A 14,271-nucleotide genomic window follows, 5' to 3' on the forward strand; every position below is an offset into this window, starting at 1 on the left:
TATAGCGAGCTTCCATCTATACGCAAAATATTCAATTTCACAGTTTGCGATTGTGTCAATTTAAGATTTGAAAGTACAACATACCAATATAAGGAGAACTAAATGAATTTCTTTAGATTAGAATAAACAAGCCTAAAGCTAAAAGAGCAAGAGGAAAACCCTACATATTGTTGGGAGTCAACTATAAAATATTATGTCAAAGCAGTAATGGAATAGGTTATAAGTGAGTAAAGGAGCTACAATCCTCAAAGCCAAGAATGGCAATGCCTGCGCTGGAAAATCTATTCGACGATGCCCCATGAGAATGGTTCGATGGGCATATGGGGAGCGATTAGTGGAGGCCTTTGGATGTTCCTGCTAGGATTGAGAGTGGAAATTGCGAGGGGGGAGAGTGGAAATTTGGAGCTAGTGCCAAAGCTCTCCTAGCATCCAAGAATGAAAAGTAGAAGTTGATGATATGTTCATGAGTCAAAGTATTGCGATGTTGTTACTATTGAGAAATAATAATCCCAAACTCGACATGACTTAGAAGTTGGCATGTTGAGGGACACTTTTAGATGGATTTGTGATCATCTATTTGTGCAGTAATGGTTAGGTGTTTATCCCTTTCAGTAGCCACGATGAGTTGGACGAAGGAAGGAATCTTTGTGTAAGTTCTTACTTAAACTATACCTCACTGAGTATAAACATAATGTGAAGAGAGGATATGAGTCTATATTTTCACAAGTTACAGTTCGAGGTTTGCTTTGCATATTTCATAATTCTTTCCACATCTTATTCTATGTTTCACATTAAAATCTTCACTTCAAATTAGATTAATATTTATGTGTTAATCATGTCTAGACATAGGGTAAATGTAACCACTTTATTGTTGTACTCTTGTAGTACTCCATTTTGACACTCTTATTCATGGATCAATGTGTGCATAGCTGGTAGAGTCAAGGGGATGCAAATATTTGTGTATATAAGTTATGTGATGTTATAAATATTCCAAGACCAAGGCTCCACTAGTTAATGTGGATAGCATGTAGTGTATTTTGCTTTTCCTATAGTTGTACTTTTAGGTAAAGCTATGAGGGAATCATGATGTAAGCACAGCAAAGTGAATTAATAGAAAATGGAGATAGGAATCATTGCCTTAGGAAGAAGTGGAGGGATTAGTGGTGTGTGTGTGAGAGAGAGAGAGAAGTGGGGGACCTAACTCCTCCCTCATGATTTGAAAGGTATCATGAAGGTAAGAGCTTAGTGAATATGTTGACAATACTTCATATCCATGCACACCTACCTCCTCCATTTATATATTCGTCTTTTGGAAATTATGCAAGGTTCTTTCCTTCCTTGTTCCTTAACTTTTGTTCGTTTTTGTTCTTTTGTTATTCTTATGGGCAAGGTTGCCAGAGTGCATAGTGGAGTGGGAGTAATTTTGAAAGCAGGAGTGTCAGGAGCATCCCAGGAGCATCTTTCTCTCTCTCTCTCTCTCTATATGTATATATATATATATATATATTTTGTTCTATGACAATTTAGTTGCAGAATATTTGAAAAAATGCATATTTATATATCAATAAAGATAGAAATTGCATCCATAGTACATTAATGAGTAATCATTTGAGCATCAACTGCTTAGATTCTAGCAATTACAAACAAACACAAATTTTAACCCATATAATAGAATTTAGACTATAATTGAAATAGGTTATCCAACAACTATCAACTCGACCAAATAGTAATGTTTACAAAATAGACCATCTACACATTGAAGTATGAGACCGCAAGGTCCAAATATTAATCTATCATCTATGACAAATAAAGTAGTGAAAGAGGAGAAACAATTTTCTAATATCTATGATTCTATCTACTATTCTCTCCTCCTTACAACACCACGATTGCAGTGTGGCCTCCACATGGTGGTAGTGAAGTAGGTGGAAGTGGAAGTTGCAAAACTAAAGATGGAGCCTTTGCTGTTGTAGCTAGAATCCTAGACATGGGGACCATGGCATTGGATGGGGGTTGGCATCTCAACACGATTATTATCATCCATAAGAGAAATCATCCAATTGCTCTAAATACAATACTCGATCCTCCAAATTACCTGTGGGTTTTATCGTTTTTGTCTCAAACCATCAAGTCTTTATTTGTCTTTGCCTCCTCATAGTGATGGGATGACAATCACTAGTTGTAATGAACATAAACCAAGCTCTTTGATTGGTTTACATTCAACTTGTTTCATCTGACATTATATATGAAATTTTAGGTGCTCCAACACCCTTCCGCAAAAAAAGTGTTCGCCACCTATGAGAGTACTTGTGTTGCCAAACATCATAGCTATGGGGTAGCACCGCCATGCATGTTCCACCACTCAATAGAAGATAGATTCCCTTGATCTCTGATTGCATGGTTGGTTCAAAAGGCACCATTGTAAAGGATGTAGTTGCCAAACTATGTCCTTATGGTGTCACACTCCTCACCAGGGATCAATTTGTTTAATGCTTTCATATAACTAGCCTAAACCTCTGGATCTTGGTGTGATTTTTTCTTGGTCCCCCAACTAGGTGTTGGTGATGAAAGCCATAATACATGATAGAATTTAAGTGTAAGAACAAATGCTAAGGCATGTAGTGGAATGTTTAGTATTCGCACTGCTTTTCCACCTCTACACAAATATGATTCTAGAAGTTGACATCTACAGGCTCAACGAATTTTCCTTAGCATGCAATCCATCTGCTCATACATCTCCCCATTGATTGGGCGATTTGAATCTACAAACTTAATCACATGATAAATTGGCTTGGTGGATTGCAAAACATATCTAACCTGGGACCCAAAATGACTCTCAAGAATGGTCTCCTTAACTACATTAGCACCATCTCTACCAATGCTCATTACACCCCATGCATTAGTCATCACCATAACACCCAAAGCTTGTTTCACCTTCAATAGGTGCCTAAAGGTAAGTTCTTCCACTTAACGCGATAATCTGAAATTAATCGATTCCATCGCTGTCGGGTTCTTGTTTCCGTGATTGCTTCAGGCTCAAATATGATTTTTCCTTCTTCGTCAAGTTCTGGCAACACTGTTTGAACTGGGAGCTTGTCAGCGATAACCTTCTCTAAGCATGAAACATGGAAAACTGGGTGTACTCGGGAATCTGCAGGCAACTCCACTTTGTATGCCATAGTACCAATCTTTTGCAACACCTTGTAAGGACCATAGTACTTGGGTGATAATTTATTATCCTTCTTAGCTTGCTTGAAGGACATTTATTTGCGTCAAAACTTCTTGCACTTCGATGTTGGTCTGCGTGTTGTTTCATTCGATTTTGCGCCAGAGTGAGGTTATCCTTTAAAAGTTGGAGAACTTGTTGTTGATGCTCGATGTGATCTTCCATTGCTTGAATCTCTTAAAGATGATGTGATGGATGGTGGATGATATCCATAAAGTTCCATAAATGGGGTCATTTTTGCTACAAAATAGAAGGAAGTGTTATACCACCATTCAGGTAGAGGTAACCACTTGACCCATTGTGTTTGTTTATCAGATACAAAGCAACGAAGATATCCTTCCAAACATTTGTTAACTATCTCAATTTGCCCGTCAGATTGAGGATGATAAGATGAGCTATGAGATAATTGAGTACCAAGACAAGAAAATAATTCCGTCCAAAAATTTCTAATGAAAATGGGATCTCTGTCACTTACGATAATCTTTGTGTTTCCATGTAGCTTTTGAATTCCATAAATGCAGTAGCAACTGTACTGGTTTTAAAAGGATGAGATAATGCACAAAAGTGTGCATACTTGGTAAATCTATCAACTACCACCATGATGACACTCTTTCCTTCAGACTTGTGTAAACCTGCGATAAAATCCATTTAGACCTCCTCCCAATGCTGACTTGGAATGGCTAAAGGTTGTAACGGACTTGGTGTCTTAATTGTCTCAACTTTATTATGCTGGCAAACCCAACATTCTGCCACAAACTTTTGAATATTAGATTTAAGGCCATCTCAAAAAAATTCCTTCTTGACGTCGTGGTAAGTTTTTAAAAATCTCGAGTGCCCTCCTAAGGGTGAGGTGTGCAATTCCCAAAGAACCTTTTGCTTGAGTTGGTGATTCTTACAAAGATATAAGCGATCTTTGTACCATAATGAATCTTTTTTCCAGCTAAATGTATCAGATGTATTGGGATCTTGTTGCAATTTTTGAATGAGTGTCCACACCTCTTCGTCATTTTTCCATTCATCCCTTGCTTCGGTTATCCAATCAGGTTGGATAATAGAAATGGCACAAAGCAATGCTTCCACATCCTCATCCTTTCTTGAGAGTGCATCTACAACAACATTTTGCTTCCCTTTTTTGTAGATGATTTCAAAGTCATAACCCAACATCTTTGTGACCCATTTTTGTTGCTCTTCTGAAGATAATCTTTGTTCCAAAAAGTATTTAAGACTATCATGATCTGTTTTTACCTTGAAGTGTCTTCCCATTAGGTAAGGTCTCCATTGCTTTAGTGCATGTAGTATTGTCAACATTTCCTTCTCATAAATAGGTTTGTGTAAATACTTTCCTTTGATTGGACGACTTTCAAAAGCAATGGGTCTTCTTTCTTGCATTAAAACAACACCAATTCCATTTCTTGAGGCATCACATTCCACAATAAAGGTTTTTGTGAAGTCTAGCGTAGCTAAGACCGATGCTTGGCACATTGCCTCTTTAAGATGTTCAAAGGCCTTAGTTGCTTTTGGAGTCCAAGAAAATGCATATTTCTTCAGTAATGTTGTTAGAGGTGCTGTTATTCTCCCATAATTCTTAACAAACTTGCGATAATACCCTATCAACTCGAGAAATCCTCGAAGATGCTTTATGGTTGTGGGGATTTTCCATTCCTTAATGGCTTTAATTTTGTTAGGGTCTACCTTAACACCCTCATGAGATACAATATGACCCAAATATTCCACCTCTTGTACTCCAAAGAAACATTTGGAGGTTTTTGCATATAATTGTTTCTCCTCCAATAGTTTGAGCACCCTGTCAACATGTTGAACATGATCCTTCCAAGACTTGTTGTAGATTAGTATATCATCAAAAAATACTAACACAGATTTTCTAAGGGTTTGGAAATGGAATTCATCAAACCTTGAAATGTAGAAGGTGCATTAGTAAGACCAAAAGGCATGACCAAAAATTCATAATGACCCTCATGAGTTCTAAATGTTGCTTTTAGAATGTCTTCATTCTTCATTCTAATTTGATGATATCTTGAACGAAGATCCAACTTGGTGAAATAAATTGCTCCATGTAATTCATCCAACAATTCATCAATGACATGAATGGGAAATTTATCTTTAATAGTGAGCTTGTTGAGCTCCCTATAATCCGGACACATATGCCATGTGTTGGAAAATGTAACTATGTTCGGTCTTCATTAATGTACTTGAGTCATCATGTAATGTACTTGTCTAAAGAATAAAGAAAAGAATTTATTATTATTATTATTGTGACTTATTAAAGCATGGGTTTCATGCTTGGGTCACTATGTTTTAGGTCAAAGTCGCCATTGAGGACTTCTAGGATTTATTTTGAGTCTATAGAGTTATTGTACATTTAAAGAGACCCTTCTTGGGCTTTTGAATCATGTAAAAAGGTTAAGTATTGAGTCAAATATGAATTATGTAACCTCCACACACGTTGGCCTAGAAGAAGATCAAGTCGGCCTAAGGACCCTATTCGACCCCACAAGAAGCCTATAAAAGGAAGCTCATTGAATTCATTTGGAGCATCATTCAAGTTCGAATTCCCTTGTAGCTAGGAAAAAGTGCGAAATTCTCTTGTAGTTGGGAAGAAGTGCGAAGTTGTCTTGTAGCTGGGAAAAGGTGCGAAGTTTATTGCCGGGGAGTTGAAGTAAATGTGAGTTTGGGGAAGTCTAAGGAGAAAGGAAAAATCGAAATTTTGGTGCCTCTCTCTCTCTCTCTTTCATGTCTTGGATTGGGAGATCAAAGTCTTCCAAGTTTCATTGTTGCCGGAAGCTGCCAGTTGCTGTAAGCTGTTGCCTAGTCGAAGTTGCTGGAAAGAGGTCAAAATTCTGGGAGGCTGACTTGGTGTGGAGGGAAGGTCTGGTCTTCGTCTAGGGTGAAGAGTCTCAAAGAATACTATTGAAAGGAAGAATTATCTTGATTGGGTTTTCCCCTTGAGGGGGTTTTGCCCTGGCATGTGCTTACATTTGGTGTCTATTGTTTTATGTGTTACTGCTTTTAGTAATTGCTTGATGAACTAAAGAAAGAAGATATAAAGAATCGTAATAATAAGAAACATTACTTGATATAAAGAATCGTAATAATAAGAAACATCACAAGTAATTATCAAGATCAAGAAAATCTTTCTGCCTTTCTGTTTTTCTAACTTGGTATCAGAGCTTTGGTGAAGAAGGAAGAAAAAAAAGGTAGTCTGAAGCACTTGATCCATATATAGGGACTATCTCAGGGAAGGAGTCTATTATATTCAAGGAAGATGTCTAACTCAATCAAGGGTGAGAACAAACTTGAAGGAGCCTCTAACTTCAGGTCCTGGAAGAAGAGGATTGACCTAATCCTCGAAAAGAACAAGGTACTGGACTTGGTAAGAGGAAATGTAAAGAAACCTATAGAGGAATCTAGTGATGTCGACAAAATGAAATTCAGGGAATTAGAATTGGTGGCCATGACTCTGATGGTAGAAGGGATAAAGGACAATCTTGTCCCATTCATAGCTAACATTGATCATGCTTAGGAAATGTATGAAGCCTTGTCGAAGCTGTTTACTATTAAGAATATTGGTCAAGTAGCAAGTTTGAAGAATGAGCTAAGGACTACAAAGATGACTAAAGAAGATATTGTGGCAACCTTCTTTGTGAAGATAGCTAGACTTAGGGATGATCTCTTGGCCATTGATGAGATTGTTCCAGACAAAGAACTTGTGATCATTGCTCTATTAAGATTGCCACCCTCTTGGGGTGCATTTGCTGCAGGCCTCAATAGTTGGAAGGTAGCTCCCACCTTTGAAGAATTATGGACCGCCTGTAGTCAAGAAGAACTAAGGATCTCAATGGTTACCAATCCTGAAGGAGTATCAAATGCTTATGTTGCTCATCATTGTGAAAATTTCTAACCTAAAATTCTACTGCAACTACTGATTTATTTCACCTACTTATTCTTCACAATAAGTTATTTTCGAAATCCCTTCATCAAATATTAAAATAAATTCTATTGTAGTTATCACATAATTACACAGAGAAAATCCATACACAAGAACCAATCACATCAACGTAGTTGTTTTTGGACAATTATCCCCGGAAAAACCCAATGTGGGAAAACTGGTGCAATAGATGAGGGTTTTATTAATCTTCAACAACAATCGCTTTTACAAGGAATGATTTTAGAGGGAAACTGAGAGAAAACACTTGAGATTTTCCCCTGGAAACTTTCTGACACATTGGAGACCCTTCTCCCACTTTTGCATCACTTCTGCGTCACTCAGCGTGGCTCTGCGTCCCTCTGCGTTAGCCTTGCATGATGGCTGCGACTCCCCTGGATTGCGTCTCCCTCTGCGCTCTCTCTATGTCCCCGTGTCACCTCTTCCTCTGTCACTGGCTGCTGGTGATGCTCTCCTCTTCCTCCACCCTACAACTCTCCCTCTGAAATCGATCTCCTTCTCTTTGAGAAACGATTTTCCTTGGGATACTGAGTATCTTCCAGTGTGTCTCCAAATGATCCTCAAGTCTTCTCTTATACTTTTCCTGTTGATGAATCAACGACCGAGATTAAGTCTCTAATCAACGACTAAGATTAAAATAGACTTGATCTTCGTCTCTTAGAAGCTTCTCACCCTTATCTTTATTAATACCCATTAATATTTTAATTTTCCTAAGTTTAGACTTAGGAACCCATTAAAAGTACTAATTATTTTAATAATTCCTCATCTAGGTGGAATTTATCCAAACGATTTCTGGGTCTTGGAGATCTCATGTGCCTTAGCCTCTCCACCAAATTTCAAGGCTAGAGGACATCCGATGCTACCAAAAATCAACACTCCCTCTTAGCGAGGAATGTGCTTTTGCAATGCTTCATCATAGAAGCATCACACTGATCCTCCACATCAGTCCTCTGTGCTGATGCTTGGCCTGCTGCCCCACATCCATTGCACTGCTGCTTCTTGTACTGCTGCCCATGACACTGCCACTGCCACTGCTACATCTGTATTGCAGCTCCCTCTCAACACGTTGCATCATGCTATCCATAGCACTGCCACTGCTAACTGCTACACTGCAACTCCTGATACCTATCCATTTCTGCTACTGAAATGGATTCTTCACAATCCCCATCTTCTCCCTAAAATAAACAAACTTTGTTCTTCCTAGAGCCTTAGTGAGGATGTTTGCCACCTGTTCTCTTGTAGGTGTGTACCTCAACTGTACAGCCCCTCGTTGGACACAGTGTCTAACAAAGTGAGACCTGATATCAATGTGCTTCGACCGATCATGAAATACTGGATTTTTAGAGAGCTTGATGCAACTCTGATTATCACACAAAATCCTGGTCGCTTCCATTTTTCTCCTGAATAGATTCACAAGCAATTTCCTAAGCCATATGGCTTCGCACGAAGCTGTGCTAGCTGCCATATATTCTGCTTCAACTGAGCTCAGAGCCACAAATTTCTATTTTCTACTACACTAGGAGGTCATTCCTGATCCAATGTTAAAACAATACCTAGTTGTACTTTTCCGATCTACTGAACTTCCAGCCCAATCTGCGTCAGTGAACCCACTCAGCTTGATGTCATTGCCTTGGGTGTACAATAGTCCATGCTCGATTGTTCCTTGTATATACGTGAGAACATATTTGGCTGCTGCCCAGTGTGACCTCTTGGGTTCCACAATGAACTGACTGAGGGTGTTGACAGTGTAACAAATGTCTGGCCTGATATTGACCAAATACATCAAGGACCCTATAAGTTCCCTGTACAAGGTGGGATCAACGTCTTTGTTTTCTGATGCATCAATCTTCTTCCAGTTGGGGATCATTGGAGTAGCCATAGGTCTACTGTCCTGCATTCCGAATCTCTTCAAGATCTATGTAGCATATCTCCCTTGTCCAAGGAAGATCTCACCCTTGTGCTTCCAAACTTCCAACCCCAGGAAATAATGCATCTATACCAAATCCTTCATGTCAAATTCTGTGGCTAGGTTCTTCTTGCAGTTTTTGATGAGCCTGGATGATTCTGTCAGGAAAAGATCATCTACATATAATACCAAGATTAAAGGCGCATTCTCTACGACAAGATAGTAGAGATTAGGATCTGCGTCACTCTTGACGAACCCCATCTTTTGCAAGTAGCCATTGATTTGACCGTACCATGCTCTAGGTGCCTGTTTAAGCCCATACAAGGCTTTCTTTAATATGCATACATGAGATTTCTTCTCATGTGTCTCAAAACCCTCTGGCTGTTCAATGTATACTTCCTCTTCTATCACCCTGTTCAAGAATGCCATCTTAACATCCATCTGGTGAATCTCCCACCCCATCTGTGCTGCAAGGGATATCACGGTTCTAATAGAAGTATACTTGGCTACTGGGGCGAAGGTTTTTTCGTACTCTATCCCTTCCTTCTGAGCATACCCCTTAGCCACAAACCTGGCTTTGTATTTCTCCACATTGTTGTCTGCAACATATTTGACTTTGTAGATCCATCTCGAACTTGCCACTGACCTGTCCTGAGGCCTAGGTATCACTTCCCAGACATTATTGACCATTATAGAACTGTATTCCTCCACCATGGCATCTACCCATACTTGATGCTGAACAACCTCCTGAAAACTAGAAGGTTCCCCAACCTGAGCTACTAGGGCCTAGCATCTGTCTGGTTGTCTTCGCTCCCTTTTATCATTCCTGGGTGCACCAATGAAGTCCTTTGCATCAAGTAGAATCTGTCGGAGTTACCAACCTGTTCTTCCACTGGTAGTGGGTACCAATGTTGCACGAAGCGGGAGCGAAGCGGAAGCGCAGAAGCGTCATTTTCCAAAAATCTAGGAAGCGAAGCGTCCGCGGAAGCGTCTGCTATATATATATATATTTTTATATTTTTTTGCATTTATACTCAAAACAAACATCCCAAATACCAAATTAATTGTAGAAGACATGAAAACATGCATATTTTTGCATAAATCAAGATAGATATGGCATCCATGATTCCATTGTAGTTACTAGTATGTACAACAATCATCTATATTCTAGCTATTACAAACATAGGACCTTTTTCATGAGGACTATGACTTTCCTCCAGTATTTCTATTTTCTTGCAAAATAAAGTCATTAAACCAAAAATTGGTTAAACATGAAAGACACTTACTTGGCAAGTGAAGAGGGGATCTTCACCTTGATGCTTCCTTTGCTTGAGCTGCCCATCACTAGTATCCTTCCTGCACTGTCCAGCACCAAGCATGACAAAAACTGCTCCAAACTGTATGTTATTATGGCTTTCGAAACTACTTTATCATCTTAAATCCTAAGGTATTTTGACTCCTTATTTGGTCTTTATGATATACTTGACATGGGACTGAGACCTAGCACGAAGTGGTATTCAACACTTAGCGTATTGTGTTGACACCAGGACTTCATGCTTCACTAAGAATTGCTACACCTTCACTGGAGTCATTGAGATCACCATTATACTAACAAAATCTATATTGAGATATTTATCTATCCATGAGAGCCATACTGAGATTTGTAACTCTGCCTTTATTAAGATCATGACTGTGTTTACACGATTTCTTGACAGAGGATATCACTGTTACCCTTATCATCATAATTATGCCGAGAGTATATGATCCTCTTTATAATATGTATGTCGAGATTGTGTGTACTTCTGTGTGATCCTCGTCAAACATGCCGAGACAGTGAGCCCGTGATTACAGTTGTGCGTTCAGAATGCCGAGGCCAAGACTGTGATTTTGTTCCTGCATTAAGATCTTCATCATGATGGAAATGCTGCCTGTTTAGTATGCTGAAACAGAGTGTGCATCGAGAGTATGGTTCTGTGGAATCACATTTACGTCGAGACAAGGTATGTTGAGCGTGTATTACTGTGTGGTCTCAGTTATGCCAGAACAAAGTACACCGAGAGAGTTCACCGAGATCCGAGTGCGGGTTGCGTGCGCTTCCGGGCGGGTTGCGTGGCGCAACCGGATGCCAGAATCGCCCTCCGAAGCGCGGATCCGGGCCACCGCCACCTAAAAACCAGGAAGCGTGTTTAAAAAACGGAATCGCGCCACCTGCAATTTGGAATCGCGCTTCGCCTCGAGATTCCGAAACGATTCCGCACGGGTCGCGGTTCCGGGTTAGGATCCGGGGGGGGGGGGGGGCGATTCCTGCAACCCTGGTGGGTACATTTATCAACTCTTCCTCTTCTTGAGATTCCTCTTGTTTTGAAGCTTTGCCTTTAGGAGAATTGTTGGTACTAGTTTCTGCTGGTCGAAGTGGTTGGACCAACGGATCGTCTTTTGACTGCTCCTCGGAAGGCATTTCTTGAAAGCTCTGTCCTCCATAAACTTTACATCCCGTTGAACTACTACCTTCCTACTCCCTAGAAGATAGACTCTATATGTCTTAGCATTCTCGCTATATCCCACAAGATATCTTTTCTCAGCAGTTTGATCTAATTTCTTTCTCTTTTCTTCGGGTATACAACAATACGCCAAACTCCCAAATATCCTAAAATGACTGACTTCAGGTGTCTTCCTGGTGAAGACTTTTTCCGGAGTGATTTTGTCCAATGCTCTGTGCGGAGTCCTGTTCTAGACATAAACTGCTGTGCTGCATGCTTCTGCCCACAGGGATTTGGGCATATCCTGATCATACAACATTGCCCTAGCTGCTTCCACAATAGTCCTATTTTTCCTTTTTGCTACTCCATTTTGCTCCAGATTGTAGGGAGCTTTCCATTCTCTTCTGATGCCTTCCCTAGCGCAAAAATCGGTGAAGTCCTTGTCAACATACTCTCCACCATTGTTTGAGCGCAACACTCTTATCTTCTTTCCTGTCAGATGAAGGTGATGAAGTATTCGGCAACACTAAGAGCTTTTGTGGACATTGGTTCATAGATGTCTGAGTGTATCAATCCTAGAACACTCTTAGTTCTATTTTTACTTTTGGAAAACGCTGCTTTGACATACTTGCTTAGAGCGCACCCTTTGCATACATCATCTCGTTTGGTACTTAATTCCATAACTCCTGACACTGTTTTCCTGAGAATTCTCAGAGCCCCATGGTGTAAGTGTCCCATCCTCCTGTGCCATAGTTCATTCAAATCTTTATCCCCATTGCTGCCTATCAGTGCCATTGGAGATTCTAGCTGTAATCTATACAGCCTGTTACTTCTGATTCCAATCTGGGCCTTCTTTTTCCAACTCGAGTGTTTGACATATACTTTTTCCTTAATGAAGAAAACGTCATAGCCCTTGTTTTGAAGTTGAGATACGGAGAGTAAGTTCATTCCGCAGCACATTGGTTGCTCGAAGCCGCTCTCCTGCTTCGGTTTGAAAGACTACAGTACTTCTTCCTACGGGGGTACACTTTGCCTTATTTCCCATGGTGATCTAAAAATTCATCCTTTCTTCCTGATAATCTGAGAAACATTCTCGAATTCCTGTCATATGCCAGGAAGCTCCACTATCTATGTACCATACCTTAGAGGAGGTAGAGCTTGCTAGGTAAGTGACTTCTTCTTTCAGTGTGGAAGCTAACATAGAATAATCGTGATCTGTGTCCCTTGTGCTATCTTCTGAAATCTGCATGAGTCTCTTTGAGTTGATGCCTCTGCATCATGCTCTTGACCCATAGCCGATTCTTCTCTCCTGTTACCTGATCTCTTCTTTGATACCAAGTGAAAATTTTTAACCTGAAATTCTACTGCAACTACTGATTTATTTCACCTACTTATTCTTCACAATAAGTTATTTACGATATCCCTTCAGCAAATATTAAAATAAATTCCACTGTAGTTATCACATAATTACATAGAGAAAATCCATACACAAGAACCAATCACATCAACACAGTTGTTTTTGGACAATTGTCCCTGGAAAAACCCAATGTGGGAAGACCGGTGTAGCAGATGAGGGTTTTATTAATCTTCAGTAACAATCGCTTCTACAAGGAATGATTTTACAGAGAAACTGAGAGAAAACACCTGAGACTTTCCCTTGGAAACTTTCTAACACCTTGGAGACCCTTCTCCCACTTTTGCGTCACTTTTGCGTCACTCTGCGTGGCTTAGCGTGGCTCTGCATCCCTCTACGTTACCCTTGCGTGATGGCTACGTCTCCCGTGGACCGTGTTTCCCTTTGCACTCTCTCTCTATGTCCTTGCGTCACCTCTTCCTCTGTCACTGGCTGCTGCTGATGTCCACCTCTTCCTCCACCCTGCAACTCTCCCTCTGAAATCGATCTCCTTCTCTTTGAGAATCGATTTTCCTTGGGATACTGAGTATCTGCCAGTGTGTCTCCAAATGGTCCTCAAGTCTTCTCTTATACTTTTCCTGTTGATAAATCAATGGCTAAGATTACATCTCTAATCAACAGATAAGATTAAAACAGACTTGATCCTCGTCTCTTAGAAGCTTCTCACCCTTATCTTTATTAATACACATTAATATTTTATTTTTCCTAAGTTTAGACTTAGGAACCCATTAAAAATATTAATTATTTTAATAACTCCTCATCTTGGTGGAATTTCTCCAAACGATTTCTGGGTCTTGGAGATCTCATGTGCCTTAGCCCCTCCACCAAATTTCAAGGCTAGAGCACATTCGATGCTACCAAAAATCAACAATCATAAAGGAAACATATCAAAGGGACCAAGGAAGAAAGTTGACATGTCTAAGATAGAGTTCTATCAATGTCATAAGAAGGGTCACTACGAGAGTGATTGTCCTGAGAATCCAAAGAATAAGAAGAGAGGACGGGATCAAACCAACTTTGCTGAAGAAGGAGACCCAAACAAAGTCAAGCACAAAGAACCCGACATTAGGGACTTACACTACTAAGTCCTTTGCTTGTAGCTTTATATATCTTATTTTATATGTTTTAGAATTTGTAGGTTTTTAACATATTTTGGAAAAGACATTTTTTGTTTTTATAAGTTTGTAGGTATCCCTCAAGCTTTGGAGAGAGCCCCCAACAACTCCCAAAGATAAGTATTTCATGTATTTTCAGTTTTGGGTTCATACATTCATTTAGTTTTGA

General features: G+C 39.8%; 1 protein-coding gene across 1 annotated transcript in view; it reads left to right on the plus strand.

Moving 5' to 3' along the window:
• Positions 1–14,271, plus strand: part of LOC149156747 (peroxisomal nicotinamide adenine dinucleotide carrier-like) — a 96,391-nt gene that overhangs the window by 1,530 nt on the left and 80,590 nt on the right. The window lies entirely within an intron of this gene.

Source organism: Pinus tabuliformis, chromosome 9, assembly GCF_031772625.1.
Source record: "Pinus tabuliformis cultivar Carrire ecotype Pingquan chromosome 9, CPIR1, whole genome shotgun sequence".
Lineage (NCBI taxonomy): Eukaryota > Viridiplantae > Streptophyta > Pinopsida > Pinales > Pinaceae > Pinus > Pinus tabuliformis.